Consider the following 18,169-nt stretch of genomic DNA (forward strand, 5'->3'; position numbering starts at 1 on the left):
AATTTTGTTAATCAAAACTGTAACAGTTATGCATTGCATAATAAGAAATTAACACTATTGAACATTGATTAAATGGAAGCTTGATCAAGCATGTATTTGGTCAAATTGATTGTTTTTACTTTGACTACATTTAGCATGTGTTGTTTTATTGGTTTCCCGGATTCCATTTTAGGATAAATTTCCATATTTTATTTCATTTATGTTTTTTTTAAATATTAACTAAAGTAGCTCTGTTGTATTGAAATGTTAGTTAATGGAATATAGTTCATTTTTTTCCCCACAATTTCATCTCCAATCCATGCTATTATGAGAAATAATGGTTGTATGCAATGAATGGTCTAAGGGAAATAACTCCAAAATAGTACATTCTTGTCATGATCAGGAAAGCCTGATTGTCATCTCAAGAGTTCTAGATAAGCTCCCTATTTGCATGTTTTTAGCAGACCATTTGACTAAAATAGCATTTTTAAAAATTAAAATTTTTAAGTTGTTTGAAATATGATATCTATACTATTTATTTTTAAGCATTTAGACCAAAAGTTGTCAACTTAATCTTTCTGCCATATACACAGACTGTATTTTATATGGTGCACTTTGATAAGTATTAAACATGCTGTCAGTTCAAGTTTGAGATGCTCCTTGCACATTTTAAAGGATTTTATTTGGTCACTGTGAGAACACATAAAAATTAAATGATGCAATTCAACATATCCTGAGTTAGTCTTGGGCACTAAGCTACTTCATGTATTCAAAATAGATTAATTACTAAACTGACTTAAAATTAAATACTTGAGATGATTGATGGAAAAGAATTGTTGTAAAATTCCTGAAAACACTTTAAACAAAAAAACTCATTCATCCTTAAAGCCTGACCCTTGAATGTTGCATCATCATGGTCATCGTCATCATCACTAATTATTGTTATTATTAATATGATTGAGTTCTATTTAGTTTACTTCTGAACATAAAATCAGATAAGCTTCATCTTAATCTTATGCACAATACAATTTGGATCAAGTCTGAGATGCACGATAGAATTTGGATCAAGTCTGAGATGCACAATACAATTTGGATCAAGTCTGAGATGCATGATAGAATTTGGATCAAGTCTGAGATGCACGATACAATTTGGATAAAGTCTGAGATGCACAATACAATTTGGATCAAGTCTGAGATGCATGATAGAATTTGGATCAAGTCTGAGATGCACAATACAATTTGGATAAAGTCTGAGATGCATGATAGAATTTGGATCAAGTCTGAGATGCACAATACAATTTGGATAAAGTCTGAGATGCACAATACAATTTGATCAAGTCTGAGATGCATGATAGAATTTGGATCAAGTCTGAGATGCACGATAGAATTTGGATCAAGTCTGAGATGCACGATAGAATTTGGATCAAGTCTGAGATGCACAATACAATTTGGATCAAGTCTGAGATGCATGATAGAATTTGGATCAAGTCTGAGATGCACGATAGAATTTGGATCAAGTCTGAGAGGCACAATACAATTTGGATCAAGTCTGAGATGCACAGTAGAATTTGGATCAAGTCTGAGATGCACAATACAATTTGGATTAAGTCTGAGATGCACAATACAATTTGGATCAAGTCTGATATGCACAATAGAATTTGGATCAAGTCTGAGATGCATGATAGAATTTGGATCAAGTCTGAGATGCACGATAGAATTTGGATCAAGTCTGAGATGCACAATACAATTTGGATTAAGTCTGAGATGCACAATACAATTTGGATCAAGTCTGATATGCACAATAGAATTTGGATCAAGTCTGAGATGCATGATAGAATTTGGATCAAGTCTGAGATGCACGATAGAATTTGGATCAAGTCTGAGATGCACAATACAATTTGGATCAAGTCTGAGATGCACAATACAATTTGGATCAAGTCTGAGATGCACGATAGAATTTGGATCAAGTCTGAGAGGCAAAGTACAATTTGGATCAAGTCTGAGATGCATCGAACATCATTTTAGATACTGCAAAAAAGAATATTACAAAATATCAGATATCAGGGCATTTGTTTTGTAAAATGCAGGAATTGTTAAAGAGCATCTTTTATATGACAGGACAAGATAATTTTGGTAGTCATCATTGATAAGCCCATGCTTGGTGAGAAGTTCATCCCAATTCATCAAAATATCTGTCAGGGCAAGCTAATTGTGTTAGTTATTCAGGCCTATGCTTGGTGGGAAACCCACCCCAATTTTTACAAACTCAAATATGACAGGGCAAGCTAATTTTGTTTGTTATCCAAGCCCATGTGTGTTGATAATCCCACCCCACCCCTTGTTACAGCAAATATTTATGAAGGATATCATTGTTTGATAATAGGCCTGTCACCTTCTTTGTGACAGTTTATTCAGTTGGACCCTAGTTTTATCATGTGTGAAATGCTGTACTTCACGGCATGAGAATTTTTTTTACAACCTTTTTTTCTATTTTTGTCAATTTTGATCCTAATAATAATAATTGCATATTTCTGCATACCAATAATTAATTTTTTGTGTCAGGTTAAGTGTCCATGAAAACCATTTTTGGCAGTAAAATAAAATTTGCAATTATTCTTAATAAATTTTTAAGTATTATTTTATTTAGTGATACATGACTCCCTCACTCATTTAAACATCCCTCATTATTATTTCAACCCTTTTATAAGGCTGGTATGGTAATGGATCCCATTACATTATATACCAGATAGTAATTACAATTACATTTATAATGTACTTCATTCATGGAGGCAATATAGTGAGGGCAGACTTTTTTGAGAAATATACAAAATGCCATTGCTGGCTGCAAATCTGCAGAACATTAATAAAATTGACTGCTTGTTGGAAGGACATTGTTGCAGTATTATGTCACAAAATCTTGGTATTGGTGTCTCAGTTTAATTTTCATGAGATCATTGGTATTCATAAACAATCACCAGGAACCAAAAATATTTTAAGGAATATATTTGTTTGGTAGGCCATAGATTTACAGTGTAACTAAAATAATTTTTTTGCAAGCTAGAGAAGAGAAATATTACAGCTCTAAAATCATAAATATTTGTTGAGGAATTTTAAAAAAAAGGTGTTGCCCTACAATGATATTTTTGGTAAAAGCATATAATGGTAAAAGCATATAATATTACCCTTGCCTATATGTCTTTGTGTCCCTATATCCAACAATGCATCTATCCCTCACACCTTGTTTTTTTATTTTTTTTGTTTTCATTTGGGTGTTGTGATCAGGCATGCATGATCCATGAAAACGTTTTTTTTTTCCTACCCCACCTCAGCAGTGGTAGATGTATATAATTAATGTTGTCCCTGTCTGCCCATACATCTGTCTGACCATCAAGAATACACTGGTTACATTTGGCATTTGTTTTCATTTTAAAGAACTGGGATGGAATGTCCATGAAATTAAATCTCACAAAGAGAATTTCTTGAGTTTTGAGGTAGAGGTATTCGGACAATGTTTTACCAAGATTTTCACAGAGGAGGAATCAATTCTCTGGCATTTACACAATTGAAGTTCTAACAGTTTTGTTTGGGGGTGGGTGGGTGGCAGTGTTTCTATGAGAACAAATGTGTGTGATAGATAATTTTCATTGAATACAGATAAAGCTTACTGGTACATTGGTAGAAATCTTGTTTTATGACGATGGCACTACATTATATGCATCAGAAATACATACAAAAGCAGAGATATTACCACTGAATACTGAAAATGGCATCTTTATCATCGTTCAACCATTTGCAGTTGATAAAATGTTTTTAGTAAATAGATAAATGGATGTGAAAAAAAGTCACTTCTAAAGCACTTAAGTGTGACGGCAGTTCTGGCATATCTGATACAAATTGGTATTACTGGATGTAGCTTTTTATGTTGATGGTGCAAGTTTCACACGTTTCTTCATTTTTAAGCAGATTCATTACATTAAGAGTTGACCTGCAAAATCAGTATCCTGGAAAAAACACTGAAAGAATGTTATGTCACACTGTTGTAAACCACCACCACCACACTCAACTGTTTACTCCCAAGCCATGAAATTTGATCGACACAAATATCTACAATTTTATAGTATATCATTCTTTTTGCATTCCAATCTGATAAGTGTTTCATCATTATTTTATCCAACACATTTTTTGTCCATTTTTCATGACCTTTCCATGGATATGATAGGTGTGCAAGTGAAACTAGATACTTTTGACCTCATTTTTAAAGCCTTTTTGCAAGGAACGTTACCTTGTTTTTTTTTTACAATATCCGCTCACTTGACAAATATTAATTTCTGTGGCAGTCAGTAAATAAGAAATCATCCTACACACACAATTTGATACTTTAAGTCGAGGTTATAGTACTTGAAAGCGTATTGGTGTGGAACGTAAGGTTGATTTTTATTGTAAACATATGATCAGGTCTTGCACATTATTTTGTAACAATGATTATTGGGGCCCCAAATGGCTGAGTGGTCTAAAGCACTCACCGTTATGGACCACTGGCATCTCACCTCTATGTGAGTTCGAGTCTTGGGTTCAGCCAATGCGGGTATGTGTGAAAGTTTGCCAGTAGCTTCTTGTGGGTCGGTGTTTCTTTCTGGGGTTTTCCCGGGTTCTTTCTCCACCATTTTTACTGGCCACCATGTATAGCATATCTTGTGCTGAAATATGACATTAAACCCTACAACAACAACAACAACAATGAGTATTATTATTATAGTATAGTATTATAGTATATGTACATGTAGTTCTGATATTTGTAAGAATACCACAGGGTGCAAGACATTCTTGTTGCCCTGTCATATATAGGCATATAAGCTCAGTATAGTTAGCTTTATTAACTTTACTTACTATCTTTTACACCATACCTATTGACAGCCATAGCCATAGCTAACTAGCTCTTTTCACTACAAATCCTAAATATTAATGGATGTATTCATATAATGGGCATTAAAAGGGGTGTATACCTGTTCTTAGAAGAGATGGAAACTCTTCTGATCAAAAGAGGCACTGTGTTTGAGTGATACTGGTGACAGTCTTTTCCCTCAGGTGTTGTACATGTAGGTAAATGATGTAGGTAAAAGACAAGTGGAGACGTATTTACCTGTATTTTCCAACACAGTTATGTTGGCTTCTGTGTGTACATATTTTTTGCAACAGCTGATGCATGTATTTTTGGATATTCTCTTGGATGCTGCTTCAGAGAGGTTAATTGATTATTTTCAAAGGATTTAATTTCAGTACATAGAAACAGGTGAGATATTTCTTTACACCTTGGCTTGGCACAGTTGATGTTTCATCATGACAGGTTTAATTTCAGAAAGATCTTGTTACAAATGATTTCCAGGTCTTGTTAAAAGAAATATTTGTGAAGTTATTTCATAACAAAAATGTAGACAAGTCTCTCATTAGATATTTGTTATGATGTGTATTTTGGTTCCAGTTCACCATGTTATAAGCTTGACAAGATGATCAATTGGTCTCTGACCATCAACCCCTACATCTACCTTAATCTTAATGTATAACACAGATTTAGGGAGGAGGGGGTGCAGTCTACATCCTACATGGACCTTAATCTTAATGTATTAACAGATTTATGGGGTAAGGGGGCACAGTCTACACCATACATGGACCTTAATCTTAATATATAACACAGATTTATGGAGGAGGGGGTGCAGTCTACACCCTACATGGACCTTAATCTTAATGTATAACAGATTTATGGGTAAGGGGGGGGGGGCACAGTCTACACCCTACATGAACCTTAATCTTAATGTATAACAGATTTATGGGTAAGGGGGGGGGCACAGTCTACACCCTACATGAACCTTAATCTTAATGTATAACACAGATTTAGGGAGGAGGGGGGCACAGTCTACACCCTACATGGACCTTAATCTTAATGTATAACAGATTTATGGGTAAGCGGGGGGGGCACAGTCTACACCCTACATGAACCTTAATCTTAATGTATAACAGATTTATGGGTAAGGGGGGGGGCACAGTCTACACCCTACATGAACCTTAATCTTAATGTATAACACAGATTTAGGGAGGAGGGGGGCACAGTCTACACCCTACATGGACCTTAATCTTAATGTATAACACAGATTTAGGGAGGAGGGGGGCACAGTCTACACCCTGCATGGACCTTAATCTTAATGTATAACACAGATTTAGGGAGGGGGGCACAGTCTACACCCTACATTGACCTTAATCTTAATGTATAACAGACTTATGGGCTCAGGGGGTCACAGTCTACACCCTACATGGACCTTAATCTTAATGTATAACAGATTTATGGGGTAAGGGGGGGCACAGTCTACACCCTGCATGGACCTTAATCTTAATGTATAACAGATTTATGGTGTAAGGGGGACACAGTCTACACCCTACATAGACCATAATCTTAATGTATAACAGACTTATGGGGTAGGGGGGCACAGTCTACACCCTACATAGACCTTAATCTTAATGTATAACACAGAGTTATGGGATGGGGGGGGCACAGTCTACACTGAGGTGGGCAAACATTCCAGTGCAAGTGCCGCATACACAAATTTACACCTTGTCGCAGGCCGCATAGTTCATTAAGTAAAATAATTGATATTTGAAATAGCAAAAACAAAAGGTTTTTCTAAATAACATCATAATTAATTTTCAGTTGTTAATATGTTGTAACCTTAAACTAAAACTTCAAAAGAAGCACTTTTATTTGATAAACAGAGTAACATAAACAGTCAGTGCGAATTATGACTTGTTCCTAGGCCACATGAAAACCCTTGGCGGGCCGCATGAAAACCCTTGGTGGGCCGCATGCAGCCCGCAGGCCGTAGTTTGCCCACCCCTGGTCTACACATAATCTTAATGTATAACAGAGATTTATGGAGGAGGGGGAGCAGTCTACTACCTACATGAACGTTAATCTTAATGTATAACAGATTTATGGGGTAAGGGATGGGGGGGCACAGTCTACACCCTATATGAACGTTAATCTTAATGTATAACAGATTTATGGGGTGGTGGGTAGGGATTAGTGGGTGCAGTCTATACCCTACATGAACCTTAATTTTAAACATATCATACAAATTACAGGAAGGGGGATGCAGTTTCAGCATTCGCTCCATGGACAGCTTCATGTTTTCTTTTGTGGTGAGGGGGTTTATTCTTGTTCTTGGGGTATTTGATAAATGTTTAGTAATCTTTATGAAGCAAAAACGATTTCTTCACTCTTCTTTACTTATTTAAGCATTGTTTAGTTTTAGTTTGGTCTTTTTGTAACTCCACACCTATGTAAACACTTACTTCATACTTAATAATGTTCAGTCCCATAGTAACTTCACACCTGTGTACACACTTAATGGAAACTTTACATAATATTTAGTCCCATAGTAATTCCACATCTATCAGTTATCAGTTTCCCACTAAACTGTCCCAGTGTATTCCAGATGAAGGTTTTAAAGTGCTTATGTGTTACCTTGCTAGCCACTGAATTATCACAGTTACGAATCCGAATGTTTCTACCTTGATGTAATCATGTGAATGTAGAATATCAGTGAAGTCCTTGAAAGTTTCACATAATCCAATAGAATTAATTAAATATTCAAGTCCTTGAATAAATTCACATCATCCAGTAAGTATTGACTGCTTAAAGATGTTGCACTTTGCTAAATCCAATTAGCAAATATTATAAATAAATCACTATTTCTTCTCAATAATTCTTATAGAACTAAGTATAATTGAAGAATAGAATATATGATGAATATTCTCATTATATAGTTTCAATATACACTTAAAATAAACAAAATCTGATTCACTAAATATATTGTGGATGCATTAAATCATATTATTCCCTTTCAGAATACATTGATCATCGACATACTTTTTAGATTTATGATCCAATCAATGGCTAGGGCACCTGTATTTCCATGGCACAAATGTACCATCTAGAATCATGCTATGTTGACATGACCTCCTTTTAAATACAGAGTGATTTACCTGACCAACTTAGTTGTTGATTTGACCTTAGTGACCAGCCTTGCTATGAAAAGATGAAGTGTACATATACTTTACTATAATGCCAATTAGCCACTGAATTAAAGACTTTAAATGTCATAGACCCAAATTACTTAAATAGAAACTATATTTAAAATATAATACAGAGATCTGTAGCAGATACTTTATACAATTTGATTCTTAAACAAAATTATCAGTGATTTAACTTTGGATTGCCTTGTGTTTTTGAACTCCAGTTTTCAAAATTTTATGTGTTTGTATTTATTTTAACTATATTTTTTACACTTCAACCTTATTTTCAAAGTGTGTAGTGTTTATCAAGGTTTACAGTATATCTTAAAAGTGTGTAGTGTTTAACAAGGTTTACAGTACAAAATCTTCATTTATGCATAACTGGAACTGATAGGTATTTAATAACTACATTAAATTTGACTTTCAAATGAAGCCATCAGAACCTGGATTATAAGTCATTGACATGTTACATCACAGTTTACCGTATATACTCACATAGAGGTCTAGTCAAGCTGCAAATAACAAAATATCCAGATCTGCCATAGCATAATGTGCCAGCAGATCAGGATCTGCGTTGTTTGTTCTACTGATTACTCCTAACAAAATTGCACAAACCCATATATAATGGTGCATAATGATCAGGGTCTGTGCAGCTTGCAGTTGGGCTTGCCTCTAATAGCAAGTATAGACTGTATCCAAGGCAGTTATTTTGTAACATGTTTCAACACCGTTAAAGCATAACAAGCAGTCGTGGATCCAATAAAATGCAAGGCCTTGTTAGATATATTTCTTTGTGATACACCGATATGTTCGATTTTTTCTGACTCAGTTCTGTATCATGAACACAGTTATAAATATGCAAAGCATGTATGAATCCAGCCATTATAATTCAGAAAATGTGTTTGCTTTCACAACCTTTTCACACAGAAGTAGACCTTCCATGTTATTAAAGTTCAAAGTTCAAACCCAGGGTGGCTGATCAGTCTAAGGAACTCACCTGTACAGACCACTCACGTCACCTCTGCCTATGGGGGGTTTGAGTCTTGTACTCGACCAGGACGTGTATGTGAGAAAGCTTGCCAATAGCTTCCCGTGAGTCATAATTTTTATCTTTATGTTTCCTGTTAACAGTTCTTTTACCAAGTACAAACTTGGAAGTCTGTGTTCTGCCAACAAACAGCTCTGTTAATTAAAAACTAGGTCATGGAATCACCTCACTTGTCATTCAGGTACATGGTGATGGGGAGAAAATGGCATTTTTGTATATGAAGACATTTAACTCTATTAAACAAAACTAACAATTGAATTTGGTGCTTTTGGGATACCTACACCTGATGGTTTCTTCATAAAGAGTTTCTTTATCAAGGACTTGCACTGGAATTGACAGTTTGGGGATTTTTCTCATTTATAATTTTGAGAAATGTCTTTAGTTATTACAGAGTTTCTTTGCACTACATGTCAATAAATACCAAGTTTCATGATCTTTAGAAGGGTTTGATTGCATGCGAATTGTGATAAAAACATTTTCTTAATTCCGTACTATGTAAAGTTAAAGGCCACACTGTTTTGTTATTAAAATTAAACTAAATTTCACAGCCAGCAAAGTTTATGAACATTTTGATTGTCGATTTTTTTGGTGTACATTTTGGGAATTTCTGGCTTGTTTTGTGCTTACTTTGCACTTAACTAACATAAATAATACTTTCAGCTTCTTTTTCTGAAAATTCAACAAGATACAATAATTTAATCACATGTCAAATATCTGAACAATATTTATCTCCACTGTATTAGAAAAAGCTAATGTCCACCAGAATTGTGTAAGGTGACAACAGGAAAAAACAAAGTATAGTATATTTTGTTTTAATCCAGCAATAGAATCAACTAGTATACACATCTACCTGGATAGTTTGTTAGCAGTGGGGTCCATAAACATTGACACAAATGGCAGAATAAACATTGGTACGTGATAGCAAGTGATCGTTGTTTCATTGGTTTTAATGGCACTTGTAACAGGTTATTAGCCATATTTACGCCGAGGAAATGGGAGCTAAGTGCCTTTCTCAGTGATACACTGAGGCAGCCAACCCTTGCTGGCAAGGTTGTGTATCAAACCCATGACCCTTGGATTAAGTCTAAGAATCTGCCAGCTGTACTACTGCAGCATGCCAGGGAAAATCAGATTAGGATTAATGCAGTGGGAGGGGGGAGGGTACTAGCAACTTTTGTTAATGCACGAGAATTATTGTCTCCCTTGCCCTGCATGTACATGTGCACTGTAATGGTACACAACATCTAAGAAACATAGCACATGACATTTACACTATCCAGGTACACAACATTTAATAAACACAGTCAGCACATGACATTTACACTATCCAGGTACACAACATTTAATAAACACAGTCAGCACATGGTATTTACACTGTCCAGGTACACAACATCTAATAAACACAGTCAGCACATGGTATTTACACTATCCTGGTACACAACATCTAATAAACACAGTCAGCACATGGCATTTACACTGTCCAGGTACACAGCATCTAATAAACACAGTCAGCACATGGTATTTACACTGTCCAGGTACACAGCATCTAATAAACATACCACATGACATTTACACTGTAATGGTACACAACATCTAATAAACATAGTCAGTACATGGCATTTACACTGTAATGGTACACAACAGATTAGTCAAAAACTAAAAATTTGATGCCTTAAGTATTTAGTTTTAACAAGAAATTAAGCTGACATATATGTGGATGTTACTTGACATAAGCACCATTCATATATTTTTATCAGATGCAGACCATCAGCGGTTGTCAAAAAAGCAGAGTAAGTACTTTATTAGGTTTTCATTGAAGCACTTGCAAGTATCGCTTTATCAATCAATTTACTTGTTTCATGTTCGTAGGGAAGAGAATTTCTCACATTTATAAACCCTACATTGAAACTGAATTAAAAGATAAAATGAAAACACAAATTTTAGTTGATAATACTATTTGTAATGTTGCCTTCTTAGTAAGAGGATTTGGCTGGCATTATCTAGAGGATGACCTGCCTCAATATTATACCCTGGTGGGAGTGGAAAGATAGAATTTCAACAGAGAACTGAGCAAGACTATTGGGAAGAAATAGTCTAATAGAAGCCCCTTAGACACGAAAAATAACCAAATTTTATCAATAACAATTAATAACAGCAACTCCAATTCAGTCTAAGTTATGTCAACAGAATTTAATAGCAGTGTCTAATTTGGATTTATTTTATCATAATAATGAATGGTGAAAAGAGCACAATATCCACAACTGATTGCATCACCTTCCTCCCTTGACCGTGTATCAATGTCTTCCTATTTCCTCAAGGCTTCCTATTCTCTATGCTTGACCCATTCCTGGACTTTCTAGTCCTTTAATCTGAACTCATCACTTCTTTTTTCAGACTTCCGTCTTTGTACTATCCCGTCTCTTTCCAGAAAGCTGTTCCTTACATGACAGAATTACCCCTAAATCTCTGTATGTACCACATTCTACATGTATCTTAAATTGCCTTACTTACGTTACTCAGAAGCATACTAGCTATCCACACTGCATAAATTCTGAACTAATATGATAGAACATCACCCTCGCTTCACAGCGACTGGCCATAAATTAACACATTAGCAATATATCTAATGTTACCGTGTCTCTTTACATACGCTACCACATGCTCGATTACTATTTCATAAAATTGACAAAGTTCTAGCTCACAACAATCCCTAACTTACAAGATTAATTAAACATTACAAAATCAGATATAAATATGCAACTATCATTAACTACCGATAAAGAGATACATTGCCTAACAGTTCTAGCATCAACAGTTTCCCATGAAATTGAATAAACAATACATAATATGGATCCTAGTCATATCAAACACATTGCACAAAACAAACAATCAAAAATAGAAGATTACGTGGAAAATAAAAATAGCGTACCTTAATGCTGTTCTCTTTCAGCAGTTGTGTGCCCTAGCACTAAATCCTGTCTTTTCTTACAAGACAGCCACCTGGTTCCCTTTTCTTGTTTAACGAGGAAAGCACTATTCTTTTTAGTCTTTCCCCAGAGTCAGACTTCTCCTCTCTCAGGATATTTAAGATGAAAGAATTTTGACCAAGGGCATCACTTTAAATTCACATTACTTCTAATATGCATGCCACCTTAATTTACTCTGGTCAATTGTAAGCAGCCATTCCTAAATTATCCAAAGATAATCATTTCTTTCATCAGATTTTAGATAGACTAGAATCTGTGAACTACAGTGCATGTAAAGTGACATGGGTTCCTATCAAGTGTTATGGTTGGTAGCCCAAATGTTTACCTTCTCAGGACAGCATTGTAATGACCTGGTCAATCTCACTGAGTCCTAAATGCTAGCCTTTCAAGGGTTAACACTGACATTGGGAGGGGGGGGGGGGAGAAATGAAGAAAGGTTGAAGCGACCCTTCACAAAGACTTTTCTGGCTTAAATGTGCTCAAAGCATTCAACTTCAAGGTTCAACACAATTCAAAATTTGACACTTTACACTATTTTTTTATCAGAATTTAAATTCTTACAGCTTTGCCACCCATAGACATTTACCAGCATTTTGATAGATTGCTACTAAATTATATGATTTGGTATTTATTTAGAAAATACTTTTGCTAACGCAGATCTTATATTATTTCTTATTAAAAATTTGCAAATTACTTAATGTTGATTTCAAATTTTTGTGCTGATGCTACCATTTTCAGCTGTTAAAAAATGATAAACTTTCATAAGTTTTTTATGTAAACCAAATTAAAGTTCGGTTTTGCTCTTTCTTCAAGAAAACGATACAGTCTACACCTGCCTCTGCAGTATAAGCAGGTTTGCGATGACCAGACATTCTAAAACAATTTTTTTTCCTCTCTTGCTGAACCACATTTATTGCTCGGATATAAACTTTTACTTGCTGGTAAGAAAATATTGATACATACATGTTTGATATTCCTTGTAGCTATATAAACAGTGACTTGCTCATAAAAAATAGTGATGCATACATGTACTTCCTGCTACACATGTTCCCCTGAAGACATGTTGCCTGGGTAAGAAATTCCAAGTATCCGTTAAGTTTCTATTTCTTGTAAGTAATTTTTTCTCAAAATGTAGATGTATCCTTAGGTTTATGTACAAGATGTATCCCATGGCATATGTGTAAGATTTATCTTAAGGCATATATGTAAGATTTATTATAAGGCATATGTGTAAGATGTATCCAAAGGCATATGAGTACAATGTATCCCTTGGCATATGTGTAACAAACATGTGACCTTGATTTTCAATTTTGACATTCTACAAACAGAGTTAATGTCATGCCTGCTAGGAGTTAAATTTGTGGAATAGGGGAAGTGATTCTTTTATTTCCAGACAAATTATTTCTCATTGGATCTTCATAAACTGTGGCATTTGGAAAATCTAAAAAGATGGTGAAATAACATATTAATTGGAATTTGACAGTGCTTTGCAATGTCCTATATATTTGGTCAAAAGTTCAATTTTTATGCTTTTTTCCCTGAATCTGGTTGTAAATCTTAACTTTACCAACCTGGATATGTGGGAAAGCTTGCCATCATGGATATATGGGAAAGCTTGCCAGCATGGATATGTGGGAAAGCTTGCCATCGTGGATATGTGGGAAAGCTTGCCAACTTGGATATGTGGGAAAGCTTGCCATCGTGGATATGTGGGAAACCTTGCCATCATGGATATGTGGGAAAGCTTGCCATCATGGATATGTGGGAAAGCTTGCCATCGTGGATATGTGGGAAAGCTTGCCATTGTGGATATGTGGGAAAGCTTGCCATCATGGATATGTGGGAAAGCTTGCCAGCATGGATATGTGAGAAAGCTTGCCATCATGGATACGTGAGAAAGCTTGCCAGTAGCTTCATCACCCAATCCCAAGAAAATGGTCGAAGTTCAGAAGAAGAAAAAATTAAATGCTTACTGTGTGAAGTGTTTGGATAAATAGACATTTTCAGCCATTTCAATAATGACCCACAAATATAAAAAAAAATATTCCTTGGGAATGAGGCAGACATTGTTCATTTGTCAAGATATGGGTGATACACATTACAGATGTTATATTTTTTTTATAATGTCAACAACATTTATTTTTCTTTTGAATCATTTGAAGAAAATTCATAATGCATTGACATTCTTACCTTTTCGATATGGTCAAACTATGCGAAAATGACACGAATAGACTGTATTTGAAACTTGTGTTATGGAAGTTCATGTTTTTAAAGGTCACAGTTAATGCCAAGTAATCAAATATTTTTGAGTGAAATCTTATGAAATTGTATGCTGTTGAGTGCCCACAATAAAACTGAACACAAAATTTAAAAGAACATAAACATTGAATGAATTTGTGTTTGTGAGATTCCAAGATGACATTGGGGGCCCCGAGTGGCCGAGTGGACTAAAGTGCTCACCATTCCGGATCACTGCCATCTCACCTCTGTCTGCGTGGGTTTGAGTCCAAGGCTCAGCTAGCGTGGGTACGTGGGAAAGCCTGCCAGTAGCTTCTCATGGGTCAGTGGTTCTTTCCTGGGTTTTCCAGGGTTCTTCCTCCACCAGTTATACTGGCCGCCATGTATGGCCTATCTTGTGCTGAAAAATGGCATTAAACCCTAGCACAACAACAACCAAGATGACATTGCATCACAAAACATCAAACAGATGTATAATTTAATAATTGAAACAATTTAACTCTGCTTTTCTAAAACTGAAGTGTCGCAAGTGCTTATATGATGGGCAGAAAATGCAATACTTGCAACTTTAATTCATGCATATAGAAAAGATAATGTTTACATTTTTGAATTTATACAAATTAATATTCCATAACTCTCATATAAAACTTAAATTATGACAGTATATTTGATATAGCTTATCTGTACAAATAAAAAACCATCGGTAATAAAGTCAAACCTTGGACCATTTTTCTTGGTTTGCATGCATGTCTTCCACCAGATAGACTGGTCACCATGTATTATGTGCCGAAAAGTGCCATTGAACCCATGAAAGCAATCCTCTTAGACAGTTAAGCTGACATGGCTTGTTTAGAGACCATATCTGTACTCATTATAATGTTAAGCTAACATGGCTTGTTTAGATACCACACCTGTACTCATTATGATGTTAAGCTGACATGGCTTGTTTAGAGACCACACCTGTACTCATTATAATGTTAAGCTAACATGGCTTGTTTAGAGACCACACCTGTACTCATTATAATGTTAAGCTGACATGGCTTGTTTAGAGACCATGCCTGTATTCATTATAATGTTAAGCTGACATGGCTTTTTTAGAGACCATACCTGTACTCATTATAATGTTAAGCTGACATGGCTTGTTTAGAGACCATATCTGTACTCATAATAATGTTCAAATACCAAGTTAACACTTAACATTTAAATACTGGGGTGATGTATACCTGTCGTCCAGGTAAATTCAATACCTGGGGGATATATATACCTGTTGTCCAGGCTTGAATGTCATACTGACAAATTATTTATGTCCATTTGAGGATGATCGGACTAAGAGGGATCTGCATTTCTTAAAGTGACACTACTGTAAGTAGTCCATGTTCAGATTATGCGATGCATTATAGCAAGTTTTCGGAGGGGGGGGGGGTCTTTGCAGCATAAATGTTTGCACTACTATAGCATGCAGCATCATGAGCGCCATTTTTAGAATGTGTAAGCACAGCACAAGTTGAAATGGTGCAAAGAAATAATGACTAGTACAGTCAAAATTCTCAAAGAGCAGGCAGACATCCATTCACCAAGTGTCAACTTTACAGATTTGGGGTATCACAATTTGCACATTAGTCTTTTATTGCTGACGTTGGTCTCAACCTACCTCCATGAGCCCAAAAGGAAACAAAATTTTGTTATAAAGGGGTTTGACTTTCATTAAAACATGGGCTTTTGATAGTTAATGAAAATCATATGCTCCTTCCATTTATTGGGAACCAGTCTACTTATGGATCAAGGATTTTATGTATAGGGGTTAATTTTGAAACGGATGTTACTTTTTGCAAATAAAGTAACAAAAATTCCACTTTTGAAATAAAAAGTACTTTGGCTACATAGGGAAGGTTCAAGCAGACTTCCTCCTAAACCAAACTGCTATTTCAGTAGTGTCAGAAAATGGCTAACAGACCTATTTTGTACCAAGTTGCAGTTTGCCTGACCTCTGAAATTTGTCTGGCCATTTGAGAAGTTTGATTGATGCCACAGCTGTTTTGTTTTTATAGATGCTATTTATGAATATCATGTAAGAAATTCTTTAGACATCTATACATATGCAAAGCTCTCTCACAGCGTTGTCCATAGAGCCCTGTTGTATATGGAGTCCTAAAGCTCATTGTGTTCATTAATTTTACTTGTACATCGGTTTTCCACAAAGGTCAAAGGTTTTGTTATATATTTTTTTTATTTCAAAAACATTTATTGAGTACTAAGTGTAGGCGAGTGCCAACAGAAAAGTTACGTGGGTAAATCCTTGGACCCTGGCACCTAATGATACCACAGCCACCATTGCAGTCTTTCAAAGTGCACACAGTACAGTGCTTTAATAAATAACGAATGAAACCGTCTTTTTGCCCAGATGCAAAAGTGACATAGCTAAAGCATCAATATTTTTTCCATGCTGATACACTCATCAATATTTTTGCCATGCCGATACATCAATATTTTTGCCGTGCCGATGTATCAATATTTTTATCGTGCCGATACAACATCAATATTTTTGCCATGCCGATACATCAATATTTTTATCGTGCCCATACAACATCAATATTTTTTCCATGCTGATGCACACGTCAATATTTAAGCCGTGCCGGTACATCAGTATTTTTGTCATGCCAATACAACATCAATATTTTTTCCATGTCGATACACACATCAGTATTTTTGCCGTGCCAGTACATCAGCATTTTTTTCATGCCAATACAACATCAATATTTTTTCCATGCCTATGCACACATCAATATTTTTGCCATGCCGATACATCAATATTTTAATCGTGCCAGTATAACATCAACATTTTTTCCATGCTGATGCACACGTCAATATTTTTGCTGTGCCGGTACATCAGTATTTTTGTTGTGCCAATACAACATCAACATTTTTGCCATGCCGATACAAAATCAATATTTTTGCCATGCTGATACACACATCAATATTTTTGCCATGCCGATACACACATCAATATTGTTGCCATGCTGATACATACATCAATACAAGATGCAAGTTATTTTAATCTTCATCAGCCATGAACAATTATTTGTCATCTGTCTTGTTATTCTCTAAATTTAGGATTTATCCCAGATGACTATCGCATGCATAGGCAGTTTTATTTGTCAGTAAAATAAGATAAAAACTATTGATAGCACCCACTTGTCCGTTTTTAACAAATTAACTTGCGGTGATGTAATTGATAATCTTTCCCCCTCCCCATTGTTATTTTATGTTATTTATCTTACCCCAACGGCATTTTCAGCAGACAGTAGACATCTCCATATATAATGAAGTCCGTTACTTATCATTAATAACCACCTTTACATAACATTTCTTTGTTAATTCTACTTGGATCAAATTTGAAATCTACACTTCCAATGTGTCATTCAGTGAAATATGTTATATTAAATTTTCATTGATAGTTATTATTTGTTCCTATTGCTGAGGAAACAATAGCCACCAATTAGAATTTAATGTTGCCTGTTCTCTGCATGGCAGATATTGGCAAAGCAAAAGAGAAACTTTGTGCAAAAATGATCTGTAAAATACTTAAATCATACATGGATACCAAATTTTGGAATGCCTATTTATGTTGAGATATTTAATCAGTGATTGAGAATGCATATGGGATAAATAAATTAGTGCAGAATCGGTGAGGGGGCAGATTTAAAACTGCACCAGCTTGTCACCCTGTGAACATTCTTTTGTATAGAATGGGAGTGGGTGTTGTCAATAGTTTTCCTTTTTTACTAACAAAAACTTGTGTCTGTGGCCACATCAGTTGTTTTTTATAAGCAGGAAAAACAATGGGATAGATTTT

At 35.3% G+C, this 18,169-nt stretch overlaps 1 protein-coding gene across 13 annotated transcripts in view; it reads left to right on the plus strand.

Annotated features, from left to right (window-relative positions):
- Positions 1-18,169, plus strand: part of LOC149791062 (tensin-3-like) — a 522,379-nt gene that overhangs the window by 443,251 nt on the left and 60,959 nt on the right. The window lies entirely within an intron of this gene.

Source organism: Sinohyriopsis cumingii, chromosome 10, assembly GCF_028554795.1.
Source record: "Sinohyriopsis cumingii isolate HCF-2022 chromosome 10, ASM2855479v2, whole genome shotgun sequence".
Taxonomy (NCBI): domain Eukaryota; kingdom Metazoa; phylum Mollusca; class Bivalvia; order Unionida; family Unionidae; genus Sinohyriopsis; species Sinohyriopsis cumingii.